This window comes from Augochlora pura, chromosome 4, assembly GCF_028453695.1.
Source record: "Augochlora pura isolate Apur16 chromosome 4, APUR_v2.2.1, whole genome shotgun sequence".
In the NCBI taxonomy this organism is placed as follows: Eukaryota; Metazoa; Arthropoda; class Insecta; order Hymenoptera; family Halictidae; genus Augochlora; species Augochlora pura.
The window spans coordinates 25,123,258-25,140,802 of record NC_135775.1 but is presented as its reverse complement, the minus strand read 5'-3'; positions in this window follow the sequence as shown (position 1 = coordinate 25,140,802).

Sequence of the window (17,545 nt, the reverse complement as noted above, 5' to 3'; positions counted from 1 at the left end):
AAACAAAAAATTCTCCCTGCGAATAAAACTCGCCTTTGCTTCGATTTTCTTTTCTCATTATTTTAATCTACCGCAACAATTTTTACCTGATCAAAAATTAACACTACCTGCGTTATTATCATATGAATCTGTCAGATTCGCCTGGTCTACAATTGACACCAGTAGAATAGGTAAGTCACGGACAGACGCGTCGGCCGCATCAATACCGCGCGTTGCACGCCGAATTTCGCGGTCGGATTTTTCTCGCGAAACAAAAGGGGCGTCGGGACGAGTGCAAATCTCGCGATTGTTGCGCCGTATTTCCGCGAACGAGTTATTCCGCCGAATATAATAAACCGTGGATTTTACAATCGGCAGAAACACGGACCAAAAATTCTGTCCACCAAAAGACGCTTTAAACGCATTGCGCGCGCGCGCGCGGTCAACGCGTCTGCAGAACTCTCGCGAGCGCATCGAACGTAATAAGCCGCTCCGCCGCGATTTAATATTGTTTTTTTTTGCAGCGCCGTCGCGTCGACGACAGCCGTAAGAAGCTAAAAGGTAATTCGCTCGCGGCCGAGAATAAAGCTGTTTATTATAACTAATTGCGTCCTGCGCGACCATTATTTCCGAATGTTTCCTAGAAACAATGCACGGGCTCCGTACGTACAATACGTTATCTGGCGAGCCGCGATCGTAAATCAATTCTTAACAGACTTGCCGGACGCCTGATATTGCCCTGCCCGATTTTAGAGAGCTTAGAAAGTTAAACAAAAATCGATCTGATTAAAAATACAGAAAATTCTGCTGAAATATAGATAATAGAATTTTGGAAAAATTTTTGTAGCATCGATCAATTTTATATATCGAATCTAGAATCTACTTGACCATAGAGCAACCACCATTTCAACCCCAATTTCCGTTGATACATTCGATTAATAAATCGAAACTAATTATTTGCAAAATTTGCGCATCTGTCGCAAATAAGCTATCGCTAATCTCTGTGCCATTAGATTGTAACCAAACCCGCAGAAATATTTAAATAAAGACAGGATTCGAAGAACGAGCGTTTTCATAAATTTTCTGAAATTGTCGCACGATATATTTTTACACAGCTGTACTATTTTTTTGAAAGCGTTTCGCGTGCCCGGTTCACGCTAGGCCATTCTTCTAGATCGCCATAGCGCGTCGCGTTTGCACGCGGACCCCGGCTGTCCCTGTTTATTTCAGTCGCTCCGCGGCGACGCCGTGGTTTTCTCAATGGAAGATTTGGAGAACCGCGCGGGCGCGGAGCGTGGAACGAGTAGAAATTCTCCGCTCGGTGTAAATCGCGAGCGAGGAGCCGATGAGACCCGAGGAAAGATACTTTTATCTCCGGCCACAGCTTTTCCCGCCGCGCCGCACGGATTATCGCGGCCTAATGAGAACGATGAATATTTAAAAAGCACTTCGCCCTTACTCGTTTATAACTTTGTCCTATATACTATAATAACTATCGTTAATGTACCAAATTTTTATAAACAATTCGCACCGTTCGCGATGAAAAATTCCCGACAGAAAATCTCGCGTTATTTTAGGGTCGAATCTATCCTTCGTCCAATGCCTAATTAAATCGACGCAACGCCTCGTTCCGGCCACGCGCTGCTCCATCATTTATTTATAAGCCGGCCGGCGGAAAAAATCGCGACAAGTTTGCATACGCGCCGTCCGCGAACGTCATAATAAATGCGCGAATATTCCGCTCGCAGCGATCAAGATAATTGCGGCGGCCCCGCGAAGGTGCACGGCGGTCCCCTATTCGCGGACGTGTTGCTATTACCGACCACTTCTCCGCCGGTGTTGTTAAAAACTACACGTAAACTTTTCAGGTGAAAGTATTTCATTTTACAATTCACTAATTACTGGCACGGTCGTTACGTTATTCACTAACACGTTTAATTAATGCGGAAGTTTTTCCTATCGCTGTGTTCTTGTTCGCGGACCGCGCGCCGCGCACTAATAAGGATCGGACCCAGGGGCCCGCCGCTCCATCGTACAGTCGTTTATTCGCGCTCCATCGTTGTTTTGCGGGTTAAATTCGAACGTAAATTCACACATCGATTAATTGGAGCGACTTAATTGTCCGTGCGACGGAGAGAAAGAAGTACCGGAGAGGTTTTCGTAGCTGAACTTTCGATGGAAATAGGTAAACGACGATGGCTAGTGCAGGGTTTAATTGTCGTTTTTGCAATTATAAAAGTAAATGTACAAAGTGATTATTTCTTCGCGCATTTATTGGTAAAAAAATTTAAAACCGTCTCGATGTCGTCGCTGAGCAATTAATGCGTTCAGCAGGTATACTATGATAATTAATCCTATATTTTTCGTTGATATTTAATTCGACATTTTTCATCAATATTCAATCCGATTTCTCATCGATATTTCCTCAAATATTTTTACCGATATTTAATCAAATATTTTTCATCGATATTGAATCGGACGTCATTTTTACCAATTTCGAAATTATTAAGTGCACTCCACTCGAGGTTTCAACATAACTAACGTCGCAATCGAGGTTTCTCTTCGATTAGAAAAATGATCGTCTCGCTCGCAAGTTTTGTGCAATTGCCGATCGGAGCAGTTCTTTATCCGACAAACTTTGCCAGCAAATAGGAGGACACCTTCACAGAATTGCATCAGTTCGTACGAAGTGCGCGGCGCGGTTCTAACGCAGCCAGCATCACGATTTACGTTCCCCTTTAATCAAACGGTAGCTATAGAAGTGGCACGTTTCAATTTCGCAAATACAACTGTCATTTGTACCGTGGAAACTCCCGGCATCGGGGACAAAATTCTCCTAATGCATTTTTAACAACACCCGCGGTTAACGCCGGCGCGTTATACCGCAAATTTCGTCAAATTTCATTCCGCGCTCAAAATTCTTCTTCGACCGGAAAAAGAATAGAAAACGTCCCTGAAATCGCCGTCGAATCAAAGAGAGAATCGTCGTAAACGCGTGTAACAGTTAGCAGCTTACGGAGTGCAACGCGCAGCAGCCTGCAACGAAGGCGACTGCATAAGCGACGCTGCTCTTTAATCGGAGAAAACAGACGAAATTCTTGGGTTGGGGAACAAGTTTGTAGCGTTTTTATATTTTCCTTCGTTTTACTTTTATTTTATATTCATTCGATAAATCTGTTTCTGCTCTACAAGACTGTGTTAATAGTTATAACAATAAATTAATCCATTATTTACTATTTCTTTTTATTACGTGGAATTAATAAATAAATAAAGGAATAATGCAATTTCTGTCATTGCATGCGTCAAGGAATGTTACTTTTCATCAAATCCTTGAAATCTGCAAGCAGACAGCTCGAATGGTTATTACGGTCGCTACAGTCTCAAAAGTAATAGCAAATTAAATGACTCAAAAAGACGATTAGCACAGTTTTGTAGAACAAAATCAGCTCTATCGAATGAATATTATACACTTTATCAAACACCGACAAATCGTCGTAAAATAAAAGAAAATTCAAAAACGCTACAAACTTATTCACCAACCCAATAGCTAGCAATTTTGTGCATTGCACGATTATTGTTAATATAAAATAACCGCGGAAGAAAAAATCATTCGGGGGTTCAAAACTGCAAAAAACTGAAAGAAATTGCATACGAAAAACTGTAAGAAAATGCACTCGAAAAACTATCAGAAAATGCATTCGAAAAACTGTAAGAAAATGCACACGAAAAACTGCAGCGCATGATAGATTCCAGGGAAGCTAACATCGGAATATTAATCCCGTTCTCGAACAACAAAAAAGTCCATCGCGATGTCCGCCTTGCAAATCCCGCTTCGAGCAGCGGATTCCAAGAACACCTAGACGAAGAACTGTCTTACAAAAATGGGAGATTGCATGAAGATCTGCATTGTGCTAATCGCGTGCTCGCGTGGTGGTCGCGGGGTCGCTAACCCCGTTGATTTTTCAAACGGTCTAAAAAGGCGTAGAAAAACCGCGTGGAAAAGCTGCGTCAGTGTCGGCTCGCGGGCCACGTTAACAAAGAGAGAACGCGAGAAAGAGCGCAAGAGAGAGAGAGAGAAAGAGAGTGAGAGAGAGAGAGACTAAGAGAGAGTGAGAGAGAGAGAGAGAGTAAGAGAGAATAAGGGAAGAGAGAAAGAAGAAGCGAGGCAAGGAGAGAAAGAGGAGCGAGGCGAGGCGCGCATACGCGCGCGCGGATCATCCGTCCCGCGGTGCCTTTTTCTTTTTTCACCCCCTCCTGCTCCGGGCTCTCCCACCCCATTGGCCAGGCCGGCCACCCTGTTCTCCGTCCGGCCGCGGACTCTGTGTCCTCTCCTCTTGCCTCTCGCCGCCACCGCCGCCACCTCCTCCTCCTCCTCATCCTCCTCCACCTCCTCGCGGCCGCTTTTGTTTTCCTCTATTTTCCGGTTTTTCCGGGCGGTCCACGCGGGCCGCCGCGCAACAAGTAGCAGATTATAAAAATCAGCGTCGGGCGACCGGCGCGGTGTGCACGCGCGGGGAGAAAAAACGCGGCGTCGGCGCGGAAACAAGGCAAGAACGAGCCCGGGACAAAGAGCGAAAAAAATGCCGCTCCGGCTAACGTCCACGCGGCGGATCGACGAGAGAGAGAGAGAGAGAGAGAGAGAGAGAGAGAGAGAGAGAGAGCTGGAACGAGGAGAAGCGAGCTCGGAGCGGGCCGGACCGATGGAACGCGCGCGGCGCGAGAAGGACGGGGAGCTGGATCGAAAAAGAGAGCCGACCGGCCGCCGAACGGGATGGAAGTATCCGGCGAAAGAGATGTGGGAGGAACGGAGCGAGTGGTGTCGCGCGGGACGGGGGTGGCGCGCGAGAGAGAGAGAGACGTAGTGAGAGAGTGAGGGAGTGAGAGGGAGAGCGGTTCCGCGCGCGAAACGGAGACAAAAGGCCGCGAGAGTGAGACCGACTCGGTGGGTGCACATTTACCCATACATATGTATGTTTCCCCGTCGTACCTCCCCGCGGCCACCGGTTCCCTCTGTTCGCCCCGTTCCTCTTCGCCGTTCCCTCGCCGCCTGCCCCTCTCTCCCTCGTACGGAGCATCCCTCTCCGTCCCGCGGACGCGCTCGGCCCGTGCGTGGCGATTTACATTAAACGCTGGTCCGTTGCCTCCCGTTCCGCAGAGACGCGCGAACGTTGCCGAGGGGGCGAGAGCCGCGCCGAGGATCCAGCGAAAGCAGGACGGAAGAAATGCGAGGGTGGTGGGGCGGTTAAACGGAGGGACGGGGCGAGACGAGTTGCGGCCAGGACGGGGGAGATGCGCGGGGAGGGTGCTCGCGCTCTTACAGTTCGCGGGCAGAGGAGAAAATCGTCCGAAAATACGCGGATGTGTGTACGAAACGCGGCGAGAGGAGCCGATACGCGCGGCGGCAACGCTCGCGCGCGACAAAAAAGATTTCTCGATCCCCGGGATTCGATCGGCAAACCCGAACGCCGCCGCTCCCTGCGCCCTTCCCTTCCCACCCGCTCGCGACACCCCCGCAATCGCACGCAACCCGCGCTCCATACCCCCCTCCCCCCCTCCCCCCTCCGCCCTCCCCATCGTGCGCTGCTCGACGCATCGGCCTCGGCCAGCGAACCAACGCGTTCCAAGGGAGCTTTCCCGGGCTTTTTGGGAAATTCATGGGACGAATCGGTGCACTCGATGCGCTCGTCCATTTTACCTTTGCCAGCGCTCGACGCTTTTTCGGCTTTGTCCACGGAAATGATGGGCGGGCGGCGGCTCTTCTTTCCTCGAATCTGCGCACGGCTGACGGCCCGCTATTTGCGTTAGTTTCTACGTGTATGGGTTTTCGACGAAATTATTGGAATTTTCGGGAAGGCGCGACGCATTTTGTTGCCGTCGCTCGTCCCGGATTTTATTTTCCCGCGATCGCGTTTCCGACCGTGTTGCGGATCGAATTTCTGCACGGTTTTGGTCAACGTGTCTGCCTACGAGGCGCTAGATTATATTTTAGCTAGTTTTTAGGCACTTTTTAAGTGAAGTTCAGTGCTGGAATTTTGGGAGAGGCTTTGTAGATTTTATTACCATTTTGATTGCATTTTTGCCTGACGAATTTCTTCGCGTCAATTTGTAGGTACCTTTTAAACTTAATTTATGTAGCGGTGGATTTTTTGGGGAGATTTTATAGATTTTATTACCTTCGTCCTTTTTTATTCTGACTCACCCTTCGTTTTTAACACCGTAATTTAAATCATGTTTTTAATTACCCCTTCTTTTTTAATTAGCCTTCTTTAGTTTAAGTTCGCTATTATTTTCCTTACTTTATAAGTGAATCTTATATTACCTCTGCTACTATAATTTTCTATGATATTAAAATATGATAATTATTATTTTCGAATTTCATATTCGCAATTTCGATAGAATTTATAATTTGAACAAGACCTGCTCAGAATTCTTCCTGGCAGGAAACCCTTTTTTGCATACCCTTTGAAGCAATAACGTGACATTCCTTCAGGAATGTCTGCAGTTGGCTCCGTTGTGGAGGCTGCGGCTACTACACTACGTAAATTAGCTTCTATTGGAATCGACCGTCAAAGAAGTCTAATCCATTCCGGCAGGTATTCGCCAGGTTACATATCGTCGGTATGAAATCGACTCGGTTGAATTTCTGAGCGAGCTAACCGAGATTTAAGCGGAAGGAACTGTTTGATCCCTCCTTTATTACCTCTCTTTCACCCATACTGTCTTATCACGTTAGGTAGCTCGATTTCGAAGGGTTTTTCTTCATCCCTTATCGCTCAATTTACCAAAATTCTCATTCATGTATTATCGTTCTCAAAATTCAGTACAATTACAATACTGTATATTTTCTTATTTCCATTTGATTAATTTCAGCTTTAAAGGGTAAATATAGTATTACTATCTTAATAACTCAGAATATGATAAAAGTAAAATCCATTTAAAAAATCATCACTGTTCAACCCTCAAAATTCTTACACCTGAATATTTATTAAAGAATTTTTAATACGTACTATTAATAACGTAGTATCGATAAAAATACATGGTATTACAATAATACAGTTTCAATTACATAAAATCCATACTGATAAAAATTAAATTAGTAGAATATGTCAATCATCAACCTACAATCTTCACACACTTATTTATTAATGAAATCATTTATACTAAAAAGTATAATATAGTTTTACTAGTCTCAGTCTTGAACAGTAGTCAAAGGAATAAAAAAGTCCTCTGCCAAAAAGAAATCATCCCTCTCTGCGAAAATCACTCGTTCCCTGAAAACTCGAAACAGCTTCCAAAAACCACCCCATTCGCCGCCACCGTTTCGCAGGCATTTTTGCGCGCGCCGCATTTTTTCCCGCGTCTTTTTTTCCGTCGGTCGTCGCGCAGGCGGAGGAGCCACGCCGGCGAAAAAGTCTCCCGGCAGGGTGTCTCTCTCTCGGCGCGGGACGGTCACGTCCGCGTGCAGTTTGAAAACACGTTTCGTTATTAGCGGGATTGCAATTTCTACGTTGACCCTCGTCCTTTCTGATCTCGAGTCGATCGATTTCCCGTGAGGTCGCTGACCCTCCTTTCGCTCCCCTCGCACGCCACGCAAGAAGAAACGAAAGCGCCGACTTTTGCCGATAGCAATCGTCCTCGACGGACACCGACAACTCCCTGCCCCCGCCTCCCACCCGCCCGACCCCGCGACCCGCGCCATATTTATTGGCATATTAGGATACACTAGAACGCGCTAGTGCGAACTATATATTTACTACGAAACGATCAATACTCACAATTCTGATGGGACTCTCTCTCTCTCTCGGCATGCATGCACACGCATCGCCGAGCGAGCAGAGCAGAGAGCGAGCTCTCTCGTACCAGCTAGCGAGCGCGCGCGCGCGCCTGTGATATTTACACAATGCGTTAAATAAATTTTCCAGGCCGCTACTTCCTGCCCCTTGAAATATATCGAATTGAATATTTTCGTTCACGCCCGCGCCCCCGCGTGCCCCCCCGCTCGTCCAGCCTCCTCCCGATAGAGAGAGGGGTGCCGGACCCACCACCCACCCCAACCCCCCTTTGCCGCCGTCATTTTGTTCGGCCCCGGAGTTTCGAATTCCGTTCGGTCGCGAAAAATTAAACAAAAATCGGCTCGGCAGCCCGGGGAGCCTATTAAACGATCAATTTTACGAACTACCGAGGGAAAAACCAGGGAAATGCTACGCGAACAGCCGGGAAAAATCGCGCGGGGCACGCGCAGGTCGTATACGGTTGTACGCCGTGATACGCCCGCGATATAATTATACCGGTGTATTCAATAATAATGTAATGGAACATAATCAGCGCGCAATGCGCGCGTTCCAGGTTCGTTATGCCCTCTTTGTTATTATAATTAGCTGGCGCCGTGTCTTGCCCGATAATCAGGAAACGTTTGTTTCGCCGACAGGATTTTTTTCAGAGGCCGTTTCGATTTTTTAGTTGCCGCGGAATTAATACAGCGATCGCGGCGATCGTTGCGATATTGTTCAATTTTGTGGATTTAGAGGGCGAAAGGAATAGGTTGGAAAACTTCCGCTGTAATTTTCGTTGGAATTGATGTAATTGTCAGCGAAATGTTAAGTTGGGTTTGTACTAATGATGGAAACTGTTTGGGATGCAAGGGCTGGCGAGAGTTCAGGCTCGCACGTGCTGTTTTGTACCCGCGGCGTTCTCTGCGCCATTTTTCTGGCGCGGATTCTCGCAAAATTCGGGCTCTAAATTATCTTTCTGTTACTGAAATTTATATTTTATATTATTTAAATTTATTCGCTAGTCGATCTTGATAGGATGTATCAATTTTCAGTACCTTGTATTTCGTGTATTAATTTCTCTTTTAATAATAATATTCGCAGAGTAATATTCGCAGTTCAATAGAAAATTCGCAGCTTCAGACAATAATTATAGTAATCCTTTGTTCTATGATTGTTCCAAAAGATATGGTTGTTTAAACGATCTATAAAGTAAAAGTTGTATTTATTACATACTAATAGAGAATTAATGTGTCGCTTAGATTTCACAGAAATATAATTGACGTTCTACAAATTCTGTTCGAAATGTTCGACTGACACACATTGCTCCTCAATGACGAGAATATAGCATCGATTCGAATCTCGCGCGAGTTTCGTTCCAAATGTTTTAGATAAATATCTAAATATTGCTTTTAGAAATTCGTATAAAAATCTGCCTTGCTCCAACAATCTGCCTTTCCTTTCCAAAGAAAATCGTAAATATTCCGATCAGTATACCGGTTCCAAGAAAATGATTTCGCGAGAATAGAGTCGATAAAACGATGTAAAGAAACCGGCGAATATTCGTCGAAAGCTGCCACAATTCAATCACGATCCCCTGTCCGTCGCGAAGAAGACGGCGCGCTGACTAAGCGGAGCAGATTCGGACACCGGTCGCATCAAAGCGTCCGCTACATTGACTCTGCCGAACATGTTTTCGTTGGTGGCGGAGCTTCCTGGTCGCAAGCACGACATTGTTGCGCGTCTGCCAACCGGTCTAACGTAAAAATTTCCGTGGCGGATGACTAAACCGTGGGCGTCGTCCGGCGGCGTAGCGGGTCCCCGCGCCCGTCAAAAAGTTTTCATCTGGCGTTCGCCGGGCGATATTTTTCGCGGTCACACGTAAGAATAAATCGGCGGCGAGAGTCCCGCACCCGGACGCGCGGCTGCCAAGACCCGGAAAAAGGAGAGGCGGGTTTTCTAGAACGGCCAAAAATAGCGGGCGCGCCTCGTGAAAATAAAATGGCGCGCGCGTCGCGGCGGCGCTCGTTCGGAGAAGAAGAGGAAGAACAAGACGGACGAGGACGGGGATGATGGCGAAGAAGAAGAGGATGATGAAGAAGAAGAAGAAGAAGAGGAGGAAGAAGAGGAAGAAGGAGGACGAAAAGCGTCGCGGCGCGGCCGGACGCGCGGACGGCGACGCGAGGGAAAAAAAGAAGGAGCAAAGCATCTAAAATTGGCGGGACCGGGTTTGCCAATACACCGGGGTTTCTCTATGCTTGCTCTTCTCGGCTCGAGGCGAGGGGAACAGGCAGCTCGCACATTCGCCGAAAAGCTGGACAACGCTTTCAACCTTGCGTAGATACTTTGTTAAATAATTCACTAAATCGTAACATCGTTAGATAACGCTTTAAAGCGATCGAAACGAGTCGACTTTCATTTTTGCCAATTCGAGCTGCCCGAAGAGTAATGCAGCGCATTGCCACTTCATTTAACCATTCGCAGTCGTATTATGTTTGCGCATAGGTGTGCTGCTGGAATTAATTTTCGTTGAATGAACAGTGGCACATAATGAGGGAGATTGAAAAGGAAAAACGAAATTTATTCACTCTTGTTTAAATTTTAGATACATGCCACAGCTGAGAGTAGATATACTTTGCAATCTACGTAGCATAAAATACCTACTTCACCTTAAACATTATAATACTATCAGCTAGTGATCTTACAGTTTACTGTTTTATTAAAAAAACTATTACTTATAGAATATTGAATTACTTAAAAAATTCCTTCTTCGTTAGATCCGTAATCTACGACTTAAGTAACGACGATACAAAGCGTCTTAAAGGACGGTCTTAACCCTTTGCTTTAGAATTTCTTTCACGCTGTGTTAATTAGAATTTAATATCTTCTTTAATAGAACTAAATAATTTTTATTTGTTGTATTTTAAAGAATGAAATTTACTGTAAATTAACTTTGAAGAATTAAATTTACTGTAAATCAACTTTGAAGAATTAGATTTACTGTAAATTATCTTTGAAGAATTAAGTTTACTTTAAGTCAACTTTGAAGAATTAAGTTCACTTCAAGTCAACTTTGAAGAATTAAATTCACTTTAAATTGACTACGAGGAATTAAATTTGGCTTCGATTTGAAATAAATTAATAATATTCATACTTAGTATATGAAAGATCTTTGCGCGGCTCGTTATTATAGCGTACGGGGTAAACAAGTTTCTAACGTTTCGTATGCCTGTCCAGCGTTTCGGCTCGCCGTTGCGCGGCCAGTGGCACAGTGAGACGAACGGATCGGGAGGAAATAGCGGGGAATGCACCCGAAACCGCGCGAACAACAGGAACACAGAAAGTGCGCCGGGCCGGCGATGCGCCGCGGAAGGAACAAGCGAACGCGCGTCCCATATTATTAGACTATCGATATTCTCGAGGCTTACGCAATTCGCGGAGCCCCGTGTAATAAACGCCGAGGAGCCGAGAGATACGGGGTTGCACGCGTTGCGCTCGCCGTTCTCCTTTCTCTATCGCGCGCGCGCGCGTGCGATCTCGCTCCCTCGCAGCTCGCATCCCCCTACGGGTGCAACGGGAATCGATGCACCGGGATATATCGTTCGCGAGGGGTGAATTTTCAGCCGGCTACGAGGAGGACGCAACAAGAAGGGAAGGAAAAGTCGATGATGGCGGTTTCGGGCTGCGCTACGCACCACGGGACCCCGTTTTTCGAACCCCTGCCAGCGGCCATCTTTCGATGACTCGCCGGATATTCGCTGCGATCCCGCGGCCGGAAATAAATCATTTTCTACGGTGCCTTAAAAGAGGTTTCACTCTGCGATCGTTCAAACTATAGAATAATAACAGGTCTTCGAATAATTTTAAAGAAAAATATGCTTTGCAGATTTTAGAAACGTGTACCGTGAAGACGCGTTAGGGGATGATCGGTGCGTTCAATACCATTCAATTAGGAAACTGTGTCAAACGAACATTCGATTCTCTGTTACTGTAATAATCGAAGGTTTAAGGAGTTCGAAGAGTTTGCAAAATGTTCGATCCGAGGCAAACGAATTATTCCAGTAACGCGACGGCTGGATGGCGATACGGTCTAACAAAATTGCGAGTATAAAATGATTCGATTATTAGCTCTCGGATACCGGCGCGGTGAGAAGCATGACAAAGTATCGTCTAATGAGATTGTATTAGTGATGCAACACCGCGAAAGCGAGATTGACGAACGGGATAAAACGAACACTGTTTCTTCGCGCGAAACGCACCAGTCCGCGCTAACGTTTAGTACGCAACATTGTACCGTGCTGAAACAATAGAACGAGCTAAGGCTGCCTGGGACTTGTCTTATCCAATTAATGTCAATCAAGGGGATAGTCGATAGAAATCCAGCACAATCACTGGATTTTATAACTCTTCGAATGGAACGGATTGCGCAATAACTGGCTGCGAAATGAACGATAAATAAGTGTCGCAGCGAGGCGCGACTCTTTTGGTATATCGGTTAACAAAAGTCTTGATTCATGCTGATTCGGTTTCACCGTTAGCGCGACGTCCTTTATAAATAATTGACGTTTAGTGCAGAGCGTGTAGTTTATTGTCTGACTTCTTTTTTGTAGGAGACTGTGACAGTGGGGAATTGAGTAATAATGATAGAGAGAGTAGGTTATGGTACAGAAATTTGAAAATCAACCCTTAGCATAATTAAAGGTAAAAATCTGTAGCTGTTAAATAATTAGAAAATCGAGAAGTTTACACAGTAGTTTTAAAATTAATTTTTGAACGTCTATACCTTAAATATATTTATTATCTCAATTTTTCGTTAACTATGTAAACTAATATCTCTGATACTACGACGACTGCGAAAGCGAAAGCTGAGTTATAGCAAAAGCAGAATTCCTCTATTTTCGATTAAACCGAAGATGAACAATTCTCCAGCACTAAGAAAACTGGAAAAGTGAAAAGCTTAATACAATTATCGGAAAAAACAGCGCCCGGCATCGCACGCTTTCGTAGAAATCGTAGATCAAGCCCCGCAGCCGGCGTCTAGTTTCGAAATTCGATTTAAAGTTCCGGAGGACTTCGGTGGCCCGCCGAAAGGACGCGGAAAATAGCGAAGATAATTTTCCCCGGGAAGCGATAAGAGACGCTAAATCACCGTGGAATTCTTGAATGATCGCGGGCGGGCTTGCAGAACTTTTCTGCGTGCTTTCGGCCGTGTCCGTGGCGCGGCGACGCCAGAGTTAAAAAGAGTTTAGCGGGAGAGGGATGAAAGGCTGCGGCGCGCACACGGTCGCGAAAGAACGAGAAAGAGGCCGGGGAAAGGTGGAACAAGGAGGGAACATCGGCGACCTTGATGAAAATAACCCGTCGAACTGACCATACCTTCTACGCGCGAAATTAAAAAGTCCCACTCCCGCGAAATATATCCTTCTCGCTGCATTCCTCACCGCGTACTGCGCACTCCCTTTCCCTTTCTTGGACGGATGCATCGCCGAACTGCGTGCATTTTTTTTTCATTGAAAAACCTAATCGCGCGATCTCTTGATCAAAAATTCCCCCTTGCGACTGTGACCCTTCCGTTACGGGAGATTACGGTGCCTAACGAATGTACAGTATATGACAGCTACGTATTTTTCAATTGAAATAATCGAGGCACTGAACCGGATCATTCATGCTGGTCGGAATTAATTTTAGTTGAGGAAATAATAATACATAATATGTTAGACTATAGGTTAACTGTAGGATAATAGGTTAACAGTACTAATAAATACAGCCACGCACAGTAATTTACAAATTAATTAACACCAGGATTACCGAGCCCTAAAAATAGCTCTTATATTTCTCTAAACTTTCGACAATTTTTATTACTAATAACTAAAACTCAAATCCTCATATCTTCATAACTTTAATAACTACAAATTCCAAAATTTATGGTATAAAAATTGTGATCCTAGTGTTAAAGAATTAATTGCGAATGGATTAATAAAATTGCTTCGTTCGAATTTCAAAGCGGATATTTTCGGTTTGTTAGGTGAATAATGAAGAGGACGGATTCTCTGGCGAGAAAGGATTCCTTGAGGCGAGCGTGGGTGGTTCGGGGGGGCAGGATCGAACAATCCTGTTAGATTGGACGAGATCCAGCAACGATCCCGTTTTACCGACCCGGCAGACGGTGGTTCGGAACGCGGGATCGAAGCGATCCGTGGCGCCCTCGCTACCAACTGATGATCGCAGAACTACAGTCCTTCCATCGCGCGGGAACTCGCAGGTTTGTTTCTCGGCTATTGTCTCGCATCCCGCGGGAGTTTAATCGGCCGGCTTGATTACAAATCAATCGGCTTCGTTCGATTGTCTCTCCAGCTCTGTTACAATGGAGAGAGAAGAATCATTCAGGAGAAACGACACGTTGACTACACCAACACGATGAATTTTTCTACGTTCGAGATGCTGTGCGGTGAGTACTAACCTTTTACAATTTTGTGGAGACTTGGAGTCATCGTGCCATGTTTCGATATAATTATTATCAAATTTATTTATATATAGACAATTGTGGACAGCTGTTATCTGTTCCACGAGTCGCTAAATATAATTCTGTAATTTATAAAATTTCTAGGTTACATACAATGGAAAAGTCATAAGTCTGAACAAATAGGTTATGCCTATTAACAAGGTGTTAATAGTGATTATGGACTGGCTTTACCTAGGTTAGGATTATGATTGACCGAAGTCTTAATTTGGGAAGCAGCTGGAATTCAGATTGATGATTTAATCACGGTGATTTTGATGACAAGCTTCTGCAACTTTCACAATGGATTTGCATGTGTGGCTATACATTTGTACAGACTATGAAACAGAGATGACCCTAAAGATACTAGAGGGCTTGAAGTGATTCTTCTGTTACAAGAAATGGTCCGTCTGTCGCAACTCAAATGTTAATATAATTATTAAAATATATGTATAGAGATTTTATTTTAAGGCTGTTTAAATTGAATTTAGCATTATTAGTATGTATTTATATTAATTCTGAAAGTATTGGACAACCCATTTTTGCGATGTTGGTCTGATAAACTATTGTAGATATAAAGAAAGTTAATTTGATAAATAACAATATATATTCGTGTCCCAAAAAGGACAATGGCGGGTATTGGGTTAATAGATTGACGAGTACAATTAAACAGCGGGTGGTAGGGGCAGAATTGGAATTATTATTCTATGAGGTCGATGAATGTTCGAAAGCTAATGGTTAATTTTAAATAAGGTTCGATCTTTAATATGGAAAATCAGTTGCTCGCAATTTAAAACAGAAATATTTAGGATCATTAAAGAGTGGAAATAGTTTCTCCTCGACTCGCGATTTAGATAATTTATACTTTATATTTGCAATAAAAATCTCGAGACCGAGTAGAACAAATATCCACGGTATATAGTAATTACTATTCGCTGTTCGATCGAAAATTTTCACAAAATCCAATGCATCGTAAATACCAGGGACACCGTTCAATATTTTCCAAACAACGAGAAGATGAGAATTATGAAAATCTGTGAAAATCGTGGTAGCCATTGTGCGACTGAAAAATGAGAAAAAAAAACGAGACTGCCAGCTCGGTGGCGCGATCTTCAGGCGTACGAAGCGCGCAGCCGTGCCCCGCCGAATTATTTATAATCTTCGCGGGATCGGAATGAAAGGCGGCATTGCGTGGCGTTGATTTAATCCCGGGCAACCCGGAACAGCCAATATTTCTTCCCGGTCGCGTTTCCACGAGTGCGGGGCTCGTCAAATAGCGCGAAATAGGCCCCCCGACCCCCTCCCCCCCCGTTAAAATCCCGGCCGGCACCGGTGTTTGCCCGGCCGATGGGTTTTTACTATCATCAGTCAACAGCCGGATGCGCGAGATTTTATATTTACCGAGCGTTTCGGACGAACGCGTGCATCCGCGCAGATAAATCATCATCGTCTGGCAGCGGCGTGCCGTATAAATATAAGCACCGTACCTGTCGTCACCACTCTCGCGCAGGGGGATGAACGAATTTTTTTTTTTTTGGTTTTCCGTCCCGTCCTGCCCTACGCAAAACATTTCGTGCCCGCGCCCTGCATCCCTCCGGAAAAAAAAAACGCGTCGGTAGGGCTGTCGAAAAAACCGCAGACAAAAAGGCGCGATTAGTCGTCGACAGGGGGGTGGAAAAAAAATAGCTTGTTTAGGGTTAGGATCCTCGCACCCCTCTGTTTTTACGGCGTGATTTTTTGCCCACCTGTTCGAAAGAAATCCGGGGGGGAGATCCCACGTGGGGTGAGCGCCACTTCTGGGTGACCTACCTGCGACGGATCGCCCTTCTTTTTTTTTTCCTACCGCCGAAGGGTTAAGTGCATTAGGGCGCCGCTTTTTTGTCTTTATTTTGTAGACACTGTGGGCAGCGCCCTTGGCGGCAGGGTTGAACCGTGGCTAATGCTTGGATGTGGAACATGGGGTCAGAGGTGCGGCCTAGTTGCTTTTTTTAGCGGTCGACTAGAGTGTTTTTGCTCGACTTTGCTCGCTATTCAACTTGTTAAATATATCAAGAATAAAACTGAACTTTTAATTAACTTTGTCCGGTAACCTAGGTCCAGTTATTACTTACTTCTTCGTCCAAAACCACGGCTCAAAAGTTATAAAAAAATCCTCCAAGGGTGATGGTCCACTGTTCGAATTAACGACGGTATTCTCGAGGAAGAGGTGGAAGAGGTGGTTTCTCAGGTCCGCGTTCGTCTTGGCGGTGCATCGGCCACGTCGAAATTTCGGCATCACCAGGGGGGGGGGGGGGGGCAGCCTGTTGTCGCGTCGCGTACTTCGCAAATTAAATAACATTGCGATGGGTTAACGAAGCGTAGACACACCGTTCGCTCGGACGCCTATCGGGAGGGCACCCTCCGTCCACCCCCTTCGCCAACGTCACTTCCGCCCGGCCAACCCCTCCTTCGGCCCCTCGATTTTAACCATCTAAGTGTCACCCTCCCGCACCGTCCCCCCCACCCCGCGGCCTATTTTACCCCACTTTCGCGTCTTTTCCCCTCTTTCGGTTAACGCTGGCCATCCCACTCATCCTGCCGCCTTCGCGACTTATCCCCACCAACCCCCTCCTCACCACTACTCTCTCGCTCTCTCTCTCTCTCCCCCCTCCCCCCCCCCCTGTCCGTGGAAAAATAAGCCGCCGGACACCTTGCCGGGCCTCTACGGCTACACCATTGGCTCTTCCTTAAGCCGTGGCTAACTTGGATTTCAGCTTGTCTGCGGAAAATTCGTCGTTCAAAATGGTATATCTCTCTGGCGTATACCCCCGTTCTCGAGCCACGTTCTACACGGTGTTCCCGCGAGGCTAATATTTGTGTCGTTGTCGCGCTATGTCCGCGACTCGGCTGCATAAGGCTCGCCACTCGAGTATCGATTATGCTACGGGGAAAAAAAGACGCGCATATGGCGGCACCGGGATCATTTTCTTCAACCCTTGGATAGTTGACCCGACGAAACTAGAGAGTGCTCTCCTGATACTGATAACTTTTTTTTTATTAAAATTGTTGCGATTTTCCGGATACTTTATGTTAGAAATGATTGAGTACTCTTGTCTTTTGGAGTAGAAAAATTGCAGGAAATTTAGCTTGACGATATTGAATTATTTTTATAAGAGAAGATAGTTGCAGTATTGGTGTGTTAATATTTTTCGATTTTATTCAGAGAATAAATCGTCTTGTTTCAGTCATTGCATTTACCCTCTATTAGGGTGAATAATAGTGTTTTAAAAATTGTGACTGTATTGTTTATTTTTATCTA